Source organism: Oncorhynchus kisutch, unplaced genomic scaffold (assembly GCF_002021735.2).
Source record: "Oncorhynchus kisutch isolate 150728-3 unplaced genomic scaffold, Okis_V2 Okis03b-Okis08b_hom, whole genome shotgun sequence".
In the NCBI taxonomy this organism is placed as follows: domain Eukaryota; kingdom Metazoa; phylum Chordata; class Actinopteri; order Salmoniformes; family Salmonidae; genus Oncorhynchus; species Oncorhynchus kisutch.
Genome location: NW_022261980.1, coordinates 6,816,320 through 6,828,100, shown reverse-complemented (window position 1 = coordinate 6,828,100; position 11,781 = coordinate 6,816,320). Strand labels below are relative to the sequence as shown.

Genomic DNA, 11,781 nt, shown 5'->3' with positions numbered 1-11,781 from the left:
CAAAATGTAGGACAGGGAATATCAAATTGAGGTTATTTGGTGCATGGTTTCAAACATTCTATCCACATAATATACATTTTAAATAACTGAGCTTGTATCATTGCATTGTTAAACCATTGAGTTAGAACATTTGAAGTCATTTACTCATAATCATCACCATTATGTTAAAAAAAAAATTAAACTTGGTCCCCCCCAAGAAATGTATCGAGCCTGTGCAACCTGGAAGTGTTGACGCAAGCGGGTGTGTCGTTCAAAGCTCAATGGTGCGACTGCCTGTACTTCCGGAGAACGTCAACCTTTCACGAACAGCAAGAATAAGAAAATTATGAAAGGGTTGCTTGTCTGTCTCTATTGACTGATAATTATACAATATTTATATTTGATAGAATTAAATACACTCGAACACTTAGGTGAATCGCAAGAAGCGGCCGAATCAACAGCAGGAGTACCACAGCTAAAGGTAAGTCGGTGGTTGTTTGCATGATGATAGCTAGCCTCGTTGCTAATGACGATAACTACTAGCGAACGTTAGCTATTTTCCATTTCCTCGTTCCACCTAATTTGGGTTAACCGAAATTACGTTCCCCCTGAAATAAATGTAGTTCCATGTCAATGAGACTGCTATAGCTAAATACCAATGAAATAAATGGCGCTATTAATTGGCCTGCTAGCTAGCTAACATATCCAAGCAAGTAACGTTATTGCTTTTTCATCCAATTCAGTTTGTTTTGTATAACCTAACGTTAGCTAACTAGTTGTTGGCTGGATATATGAAAGTTATGGTTGGATAAAATTGTGGTTGCTGCTAAAAGTGGTGGTGGTTGCTTTTGACAAAATAAACGCTATCTATCTAGCTAGCTAACGTTATAAACATTCCCATCATTGGCTAAGTAACTAGCAAGCTAAGGTCAATTTACACATCTAACGTTACTGTAGGTGGCTAGCTAATCGATATGTCCACATTGTCAGTAAGTATCTTTTGTCTATGGAAGAAGCCTATAATAACAAACGTCGCTGCTGGCATCGTTTTTTTAGCTTGTGGAAAAGCATCTCTGCAGTTAACGTTAAATCAGTATTGTCCCTGTTAGCTAGGTAACGTTATGTCTTGTTATTAAATTGTGTAGGCCTAGATATAGCCATTATTTTTTTGGCGAAAAAGATTAGACCTACAGTAGAATGATTACTCATTTGATGTTAATCTGGCTATCTGAGACGAAATATATTGACGTGTATATAATATAAATGACGTTATTTACAGTATATATGGACATACAGTACCAGTCAAGTTTGGACACACCTACTCATTCAAGGGTTTTCTTTATTTTTCTATTTTCTACATAGTATAATAATAGTGAAGACGTCACAACTATGAAGTAACACAGATGGAATCATGTAGTAACCAAAAAGTGTTAAACAAATTAAAATATATTTGAGATTCTTCAAAGTAGCCACCCTTTGCCTTTATGACAGCTTCAAATCAAATTTGATTTGTCTCATGTGCCGAATACGACAGACCTTACAGTGAAAGGCTTATTTACAAGCCCTTAACCAATAAGGCAGTTTTAAGAAAAATAATTACCCTAAAAAATGTATAACAAATAGTTAAAGAGCAGCAGTAAAATAACAGTAGTGAGGCTATATACAGGGGTACCGGTACAGAGTCAATATGCAGGGGCACCGATTAGTCGAGGTAATTGAGGCCGGAGTCTTTGACACTTTTTTTTTGGACCTTCCTCTGACACCGCTTGGTATAGAGGTACTGGATGGCAGGAAGCTTGGCCCCAGTGATGTACTGGGCCCGTACGCACGACCCGCTGTAGTGCCTTGCGGTCGGAGGCCGGCAGTTGCCATACCAGGCAGTGATGCAACCAGTCAGGATGGTGCAGCTGTATAACTTTTTGAGGATCTGAGGACCCTTGCCAAATATTTTCAGGCTCCTGAGGGGGAATAGGCTTTGTCATGCCCTCTTCACGACTGTCTTGGTGTGTTTGGACCATGGTAATTGTTGGTGATGCGGACACCAAGTAACTTGAAGCTCTCAACCTGCTCTACTACAGCCCTGCTGATGAGAATGGTGGCATGCTCGGGTCCTCCTTTTCCTGTAGTCCACAATCATCTCTTTAGTCTTGATCACGTTGAGGGAGAGGTTGTTGTCCTGGCACAGACAGGTCTCTGACCTCCTCCCTATAGGCTGTCTCATTGTTGTCGGTGATCAGGCCTACCACTGTTGTTGTCAGCAAACTTAATGATGGTGAAGTCGTGCCTGGCCATGCAGTCATGGGTGAAGAGGAGGGGACTGAGCACGCACCCCTGAGGGGCCCCCATGTTAAGGATCAGCGTGGCAGATTTGTTGTTACCTACCCATACCACCTGGAGGTGGCCCGTCAGGAAGTCCAGGATCCAGTTGCAGAGGGAGGTGTTTAGTCCCAGGGTCCTTCGCTTAGTGATGAGCTTTGAGGGTACTATGGTGTTGAACACTGAGCTGTAGTCAATTAATAGCATGTTCCTTTTGTCCAGGTGGGAAAGGGTACCTGTGGAGTGCAATAGATTGCATCATCTGTGGATCTTTTGGCATTCTCTCAACCAGCTTCATGAGGTATCAAATCAAATTTTTCAAATGTATTGGTCACATACACGTGTTTAGCAGATTATTGCAGGTGTAGCAAAAATGCTTGTGCATCTGGCTCCGACAGTGCAGTAATATCTAACAAGTATTATCTACGTTTTACAACATATACCCAATACACATAAAAAATAAGTAAGGAATGGATTAATAATATATATAGATATGTCAGTTGCATTGAACTAGTATAGAGTAGAGGTCGATCCGATTTATGATTTTTCAACGCCGATACCGATTTAATCTGAGGATTTTTATTTTTATTTATTTGTAATAATGACAATTACAACAATACTGAATGAGCACTTATTTTTAACTTAACATAATACATCAATAAAATCTATTTAGCCTCAAATAAATAATGAAATATGTTCAATTTGGTTTAAATAATGCAAAAACAAAGTGTTGGAGAAGAAAGTAAAAGTGCAATATGTGCCATGTAAAAAAGCTAACGTTTAAGTTCCTTGCTCAGAACATGAGAACATATGAAAGCTGGTGGTTCCTTTTAACATGAGTCTTCAATATCCCAGGTAAGAGGTTTTAGTTTGTAGTTATAGGACTATTTCTCACTATACCATTTGTATTTCATATACCTTTGACTATTGGATGTTCTTATAGGCACTATAGTATTGCCAGTGTAACAGTATAGCTTCCGTCCCCCTCCTCGTCCCTACCTGGGCTCGAACCAGAACACATCGACAACATCCACACTCGAAGCATCGTTACCCTCGCTCCACAAAAGCCACGGCCCTTGCAGCGCAAGGGGAATAACTACTCCAAATCTAAAAGCGAGTTACGTTTGAAACAGTATTAGCGCACACCCAGCTAAACTAGCTAGCCATTTCACATGGTTACACCACCATTAGGCTGATAGGCTTGAAGTCATAAACAGCGTTGTGCTTGCGAAGAGCTGCTGGCAAAACGCACTAAAGTGCTGTTTATATGAATGATTACGTTTCTGCTGCTGCTCAGTCAGACTGCTCTATCAAATCAGACTTAATTATAACATAATAACACACAGAAATACGAGCCTTTGGTCAGTAATATGATCGAATCCCGGAAACTATAATTTTGAAAACAAAATGTTTATTTCAGTGAAATACGGAACCGTTAGGGATGCCACCCGTTAGATAAAATACCTAATCTAAATATTCTTGTTCCATTGCACAACCTTCAATGTATGTCATAATTACGTAAAATTCTGGCAAATTAGTTCGCAATGAGCCAGGCAGCCCAAACTGTTGCATATACCCTGACTCTGCGTGCAATGAACGCAAGAGATATTACACAATTTCACCTGGTTAATATTGCCTACTAAACTGGATTAGTAGTTATAACTAGTGATTATGATTGATTGTTTTTTTATAAGATAAGTTTAATGCTAGCTAGCAATTTACCTTCGTTTCTACCTGCATTTGCGTAACAGGCAGGCTACTCGTGGAGTGCAATGGTTAGAGCGTTGGACTAGTTAACTGTGCAGTTTGCAAGATTTGAAACCCCTGAGCTGACAAGGTGAAAATCTGTCATTCTGCCCAGAACAAGGCAGTTAGCCCACAGTTCCTAGGCAGTCATTGAAAATAAGAATGTGTTCTTAATAACTGACTTGCCTAGTTAAATAAAGGTACATAATCGAAAATCGGCCCCCCAAAAAATACCAATTTACGATTGTTATGATAAGGCAGATAATTAATCGGCCATTTCCGATTAATCGGTCGACCTCTATTATAGAGTGCAGTTTATACATATGAGATGAGTAATGAACAGAAACATTAAAGTGTCTAGTGATCCATTTCTAAAAGTGGTCAGGGATTCCTGATCTATGTGTATAGGCAGCCGCCTCTGATGTGCTAGCGATGCTGTTTAGCAGTCTGATGGCCTTGAGATAGAAGCTGTTTTTCAGTCTCTCGGTCTCAGCTTTGATGCACCTGTACTGACCTCGCCTTCTGGATGTTAGCGGGGTGAATAGGCAATGGCTCGGATTGTTGATGTCCTTGATGATCTTTTTGGCCTTCCTATGCCATTGGGTGCTTGTAGGTGTCCAGGAGGGCAGGGAAGTTTTCCCCCGGTAATGCGTTGGGCAGACCACACCACCTCTGGATAGGTTTGCGGTTGTGGTTGGTGCAGTTGCTGTACCAGGTGGTGATACAGTCCAATAGGATGCTCTCAGTTGTGCACATCATTACTGGAATGCATTTCAATGAACAGGTGTGCCTTGTTAAAAGTTCATTTGTGGAATTTCTATCCTCAATGCGTTTGAGCCGATCATTTGTGTTGTGACAAGGTAGGGGTCCTATACAGAAGATAGCCCTATTTGGTAAAAGACCGAGTCCATGTTATGGCAAGAACAGCTCAAATAAGCAAAGAGAAACGACAGTCCATTACTTTAACCTTTCTGGCACAGGCGTTCTGCTAGCGACCCACCTCGACAACATACGGGTGAAATTGCAGAGGCGCCAAATTCAAAATACAGAAATAGTCATAATAAACATTCATAAAAATACAAGTGTTATACATCGGCTTAAAGAGTTACTTCTTGTTAATCCAGTCAGATTTCAAAAGGGCTTTATGGCGAAAGCATACCATGCGATTATCTGAGGACAGCGCCCCGCATACAAAAGCATCAAAAAACAAACAGATGCATCACGAAGGTCAGAAATAGCGATAAAATAAATCGCTTACCTTTGAAGATCTTCATCTTTTTGCAATCCCAAAGGTCTGTTACACAATGAATGGTCGTTTAATTCGATAAAGTCCTTCTTTATATCCCAAAAATGACTAAAAATGTTTATTTGGCGCGTTTGATTCAGAATACACCGGTTCCAACTCGCCCAACATGCCTACAAAGGATCTAAGTTACCTGTAAACTTAGTCCAAACATTTCAAACAATGTTTCTCATCCAACCTCAGGTACCCTAAAATGTAAATAATCATTTTCAATACCGGCGAAAAACACCACCTGAGTGACACTTAGAAACAATACGACTACTTCTTCATTTCCATTTTTTTTTTTTACATGGAACATTTCTGAAGACTGTTGACTTCTAGTGGGAAGCCATAGGAACTGCAATCTGTGTCCTAATAATTTGGCTTCCCCATAGAAAAGCATTGGGTTTCGCCTGCCAAATCAGTTCTGTTATACACACAGACATTATTTTAACAGTTTTAGAAACTTTAGTGTTTTCTATCCAATACTACCATGCATATGCATATCCTAGCTTCTGGGCCTGAGTAACAGGCAGTTTACTTTGGGCACCTCAGTCATCCAAACCTCCGAATACTGCCCCCTATCTCTAAGAAGTTTAAGAGATTGACTAACTTCCATCTAACAAATTTCATGAACTTTTAAAGTTTCTTCAAGTGCAGTCACAAAAACCATCAAGCGCTATGATGAAACTGGCTCTCATGAGGACCGCCCACAGGAAAGGAAGACCCAGAGTTTACCTCTCTGCAGAGGATATGTTCATAAGAGGGTAACTGCACCTCAGAAATTGCCAGCCCAAATAAATGCTTCACAGAGTTCAAGTAACAGACACATCTCAACATCAACTTTTCAGGAGACTGCGTGAATCAGGCCTTCATGGTCAAATGCTGCAAAGAAACCACTACTAAAGGACACATAAGAAGGAGAGACTTGCTTGGACCAAGAAACATGAGCAATGGACATTAGACCGAGTCCAAATTTGAATTATTTGGGCCAACCGCAATGTATTTGTGAGACGCAGAGTAGGTGAACGGATGATCTCTGCATGTGTGGTTCCCACCGTGAAGCATGGAAGAGAAGGTGTGATGTGGTGCCAGGGTCTCAGGCTAACCATAAGATGTATAGGAGGCACCAGGCCCAGCAAGGTGCCAGGGTCTCAGGTTAACCATAAGATGTATAGGAGGCACCAGCCAGCAAGGTGCCAGGGTCACTGGTTAACCACAAGATGTATATGAGGCACCAGGCCCAGCAAGGTGCCAGGGTCACTGGTTTAACCACAAGATGTATATGAGGCACCAGGCCCAGCAAGGTGCCAGGGTCTCAGGTTAACCACAAGGTCTGTAGGAGGCACCAGGCCCAGCAAGGTGCCAGGGTCTCAGGTTAACCACAAGGTCTGTAGGAGGCACCAGGCCCAGCAAGGTGCCAGGGTTTGTTCTCAAACCACTTTCTTTTATCCTTTTATTTATGACAGAACTCCCTTCCACCAAATGTGTACGATTACTGGAAATGATTGTTAATTGTCAGAAACTGAAAAAATGACCACACTATGAATTGTGGGTTTAAGGATGCAACACATTCTTTTTGTTCCGTCCAGTGTTATCGCGATTCCAGTACTCCGAAACCAGATTTTAAACTCGATGGTCCTTTAAAATCCTACGTTATGTAAATATTGTGTTTTGTAGTTTACAAATAAACAAATGTGACTGACCGACCATTTCGAATCTCACCATACCTTCTCTGCTATGCAATCCGGTTTCAGAGCTGGTCATGGGTGCACCTCAGCCACGCTCAAGGTCCTAAACGATATCTTAACCGCCATCGATAAGAAACATTACTGTGCAGCCGTATTCATTGATCTGGCCAAGGCTTTCGACTCTGTCAATCACCATATCCTCATCGGCAGACTCGACAGCCTTGGTTTCTCAAATGATTGCCTCGCCTGGTTCACCAACTACTTCTCTGATAGAGTTCAGTGTGTCAAATCGGAGGGTCTGCTGTCCGGACCTCTGGCAGTCTCTATGGGGGTGCCACAGGGTTCAATTCTTGGACCGACTCTCTTCTCTGTATACATCAATGAGGTCGCTCTTGCTGCTGGTGAGTCCCTGATCCACCTCTACGCAGACGACACCATTCTGTATACTTCCGGCCCTTCTTTGGACACTGTGTTAACAACCCTCCAGGCAAGCTTCAATGCCATACAACTCTCCTTCCGTGGCCTCCAATTGCTCTTAAATACAAGTAAAACTAAATGCATGCTCTTCAACCGATCGCTACCTGCACCTACCCGCCTGTCCAACATCACTACTCTGGACGGCTCTGACTTAGAATACGTGGACAACTACAAATACTTAGGTGTCTGGTTAGACTGTAAACTCTCCTTCCAGACCCATATCAAACATCTCCAATCCAAAGTTAAATCTAGAATTGGCTTCCTATTTCGCAACAAAGCATCCTTCACTCATGCTGCCAAACATACCCTTGTAAAACTGACCATCCTACCAATCCTCGACTTTGGCGATGTCATTTACAAAATAGCCTCCAATACCCTACTCAACAAATTGGATGCAGTCTATCACAGTGCAATCCGTTTTATCACCAAAGCCCCATATACTACCCACCATTGCGACCTGTACGCTCTCGTTGGCTGGCCCTCGCTTCATACTCGTCGCCAAACCCACTGGCTCCATGTCATCTACAAGACCCTGCTAGGTAAAGTCCCCCCTTATCTCAGCTCGCTGGTCACCATAGCATCTCCCACCTGTAGCACACGCTCCAGCAGGTATATCTCTCTAGTCACCCCCAAAACCAATTCTTTCTTTGGCCGCCTCTCCTTCCAGTTCTCTGCTGCCAATGACTGGAACGAACTACAAAAATCTCTGAAACTGGAAACACTTATCTCCCTCACTAGCTTTAAGCACCAACTGTCAGAGCAGCTCACAGATTACTGCACCTGTACATAGCCCACCTATAATTTAGCCCAAACAACTACCTCTTTCCCAACTGTATTTAATTTTAATTTATTTATAAAAAAATGTATTTCTACTTTGCACATTCTTCCATTGCAAAACTACCATTCCAGTATTTTACTTGCTATATTGTATTTACTTTGCCATCATGGCCTTTTTTGCCTTTACCTCCCTTCTCACCTCATTTGCTCACATTGTATATAGACTTGTTTATACTGCATTATTGACTGTATGTTTGTTTTTACTCCATGTGTAACTCTGTGTCGTTTTATCTGTCGAACTGCTTTGCTTTATCTTGGCCAGGTCGCAATTGTAAATGAGAACTTGTTCTCAACTTGCCTACCTGGTTAAATAAAGGTAAAATAAATAAATAAATAAACTGACAGCATAAGATTTTTTTCCTCAAACATTAGGACTGTTAACCTCAGGAAATTAAGTCTGCTTCATGTTTTGTTGCCTTTGCTTCTTTACTTCCTAGTATCGCGGTACTGGTATTGTGACAACTCTAATTAGGTCAGCCCGTGTCCCGACAAGTTTTCTTTGAAGGCCTGCTTGGAAAAGTTGAGTTGGCCTGTGTTGTTGTGTGGGGAACTTTGAAAGGAAGTCAATGGGGCTGAGAAATTGCCTCAAGCTACAGTGCATGAGAGAAGACAGTGGGAGAACCAGCTGCTAGCTGGCACTGCCACAGTGGGAATCCCTCCATATTGCCCCACCCCCCCAGATCTGATCTTTCCACTGAAGGTTAATGACTCCTTTTTAGAGCAGGGGTGTCAAACTCAGTCCATGGAGGACTGTGTCTGCTAGTTTTGTTAGTTCCTTTTCATTTGGCCAAATAAGACCTAGACGACAGGGTGAGTTTATTTTATTTTTTTATATATATTTTTTGAACCAATCAGGGACCCTAGTTGATCTATAAGGTACAAGAGAGGAGTGAACCCACAGATACTCGGCCCTGCATATGAGTTTGACACCTGTGACAAACTCATTGTAGAGGACAGTCGGGAGCTAACCCTGTCCACACACTGTCGCCGCAGTGATATTGTAGCTAACCCTGTCCACACACTGTCGCCGCAGTGATATTGTAGCTAACCCTGTCCACACACTGTCGCCGCAGTGATATTGTAGCTAACCCTGTCCACACACTGTCGCCGCAGTGATATTGTAGCTAACCCTGTCCACACACTGTCACCGCAGTGATATTGTAGCTAACCCTGTCCACACACTGTCGCCGCAGTGATATTGTAGCTAACCCTGTCCACACACTGTCGCCGCAGTGATATTGTAGCTAACCCTGTCCACACACTGTCGCCGCAGTGATATTGTAGCTAACCCTGTCCACACACTGTCGCCGCAGTGATATTGTAGCTAACCCTGTCCACACACTGTCGCCGCAGTGATATTGTAGCTAACCCTGTCCACACACTGTCGCCGCAGTGATATTGTAGCTAACCCTGTCCACACACTGTCACTGCAGTGATATTGTAGCTAACCCTGTCCACACACTGTCGCCGCAGTGTTATTGTAGCTAACCCTGTCCACACACTGTCGCCGCAGTGTTATTGTAGCTAACCCTGTCCACACACTGTCGCCGCAGTGTTATTGTAGCTAACCCTGTCCACACACTGTCACTGCAGTGTTATTGTAGCTAACCCTGTCCACACACTGTCGCTGCAGTGATATTGTAGCTAACCCTGTCCACACACTGTCACTGCAGTGTTATTGTAGCTAACCCTGTCCACACACTGTCACTGCAGTGTTATTGTAGCTAACCCTGTCCACACACTGTCGCTGCAGTGATATTGTAGCTAACCCTGTCCACACACTGTCACTGCAGTGATATTGGAGCTAACCCTGTCCACACACTGTCACTGCAGTGATATTGTAGCTATTTGTCACCAGTCTTGATCATTAAACACCCAAACACTCAGTTTGATAGTGCAGCCTGTTGTCTGAGCTACCTCAACTGTATAGCCTACGAGAGATAATGCGGCCTGTTGTCTGAGCTACCTCAACTGTATAGCCTACTAGAGAGATAATGCGGCCTGTTGTCTGAGCTACCTCAACTGTATAGCCTACTAGAGAGTAGAGTAGTACTTTATTGATCCCTTACTTGGAAAAATGTTTTATCACCACAGACAAGTATCAATACTACAGCCTACACATAATGATTAACTGATATTAAGACAACTGCACCTCAGGACCATTAAAAGAGAGTCCTTTTTTTGTTTTAGCTAATAAATGCTTTTGTCTATCCTTTTCTGGGGAAACGAGCAATAACATTTGTATCATGGACGTAATCATAAATCATCACATTCAAAGACTGATGGCTATGAGTAAGAATATACTATATACTCCTATTACAGGATTTCCCACTGCCTGGTGTCTGAAAAACACTTCTGATGGTGTCATGCACACACATGCCAAAAAAAACTACTTAGCAGGAAAGCCATCAATGTTATGTTTTTTTGGCATCATGTGTGCATGACAACAGAAGTGCATTTCAGATACCGGGATGTGGGAAATCCTGTGTTGAAGTTAATGGTTGTAATGCACAGATGGCTTAACATATGGCTAAGGTCATATAGACTTAAAGTAAGGTAACCTACACTGTTATCTAACTTTATTAGATGACAGTATTAATGCAAGTTAATGTTATACCCACCACTAGGTGAGCAGCATGTAGTAAATATCGACCCCCTAAAAACACACATGAAGGCCAATTTTCCAATTTGATTATTGGACTGGAAAAAAGTAGCACACTCATTCATCTAAGGCAATAACACTAGTCATTTAGGTCTAATACAACCATGTATGCACACAAGATCCAGCATGACTGTTGTGCAGCCAGATAGATGGAAATGATTGCCTCTGGCTGGGACTGGATAAGTTGTCACCTCACCAACACCACTGCTGTCTTTGCTGTGCTGTGCTCTCCCTGTTTTGTAGTCATGCACTGTTTTGGGGGTTTATGTAATGGGAAGGCTGTGGAGCTGCCCTTGGGAGAGACTGGCTGTCTTTGACGCTGAGATAGAATTTGAGATACTGAACATGAGTCACCGGAGCGTGCACACACACACACTACTCCAGCTTCACCCATGCCTCCATGTCTCAGCAAATCATCTATGCTTTTCAGGATTCATTGTGTTGATATAAAACAAATACTTTGAGCAGTTATCGATGTGCAAACATCATTTGGTTGAGGTCGCACTGGTGGCTCTTGGGAAAGGGAGCTAGCTTTGTAGGTCCATTGAAAGTAGTCCTAGGCTACATCTATTTTCACTACTTTTGTCTCCTAACTGATCATTTTATGAAGTTGTTACACACCACTGGTGTGCTATTGTAATTAATGAGCAAGAAATCATTACTGACAATCAGGCAGTCTCAAGACAGTGTGATCGGGTTTACAATGATTAGGCCTGTTAACACACTCTCATGGGCAAGACATTCTGTTGATGAAGTCCAGGCTGTGTGTAAAGTGGTTATTTTGTTTCCCT

At 42.3% G+C, this 11,781-nt stretch overlaps 1 protein-coding gene across 4 annotated transcripts in view; it reads left to right on the top strand.

Moving 5' to 3' along the window:
* Window positions 1–2,551: 2,551 nt before the first annotated feature.
* Window positions 2,552–11,781, top strand: part of LOC109876610 (casein kinase I) — a 40,545-nt gene continuing 31,315 nt past the window's right edge. Inside the window, exon 1 of one of the 4 annotated variants that reach the window (XM_031812716.1) lies at window positions 2,552–2,596. The gene's annotated coding sequence lies outside the window, so the exon portion shown is untranslated. The remainder of the gene's footprint in view (window positions 2,597–11,781) is intronic. The other 3 variants (XM_031812719.1, XM_031812718.1, XM_031812720.1) reach the window with 3 other exon arrangements.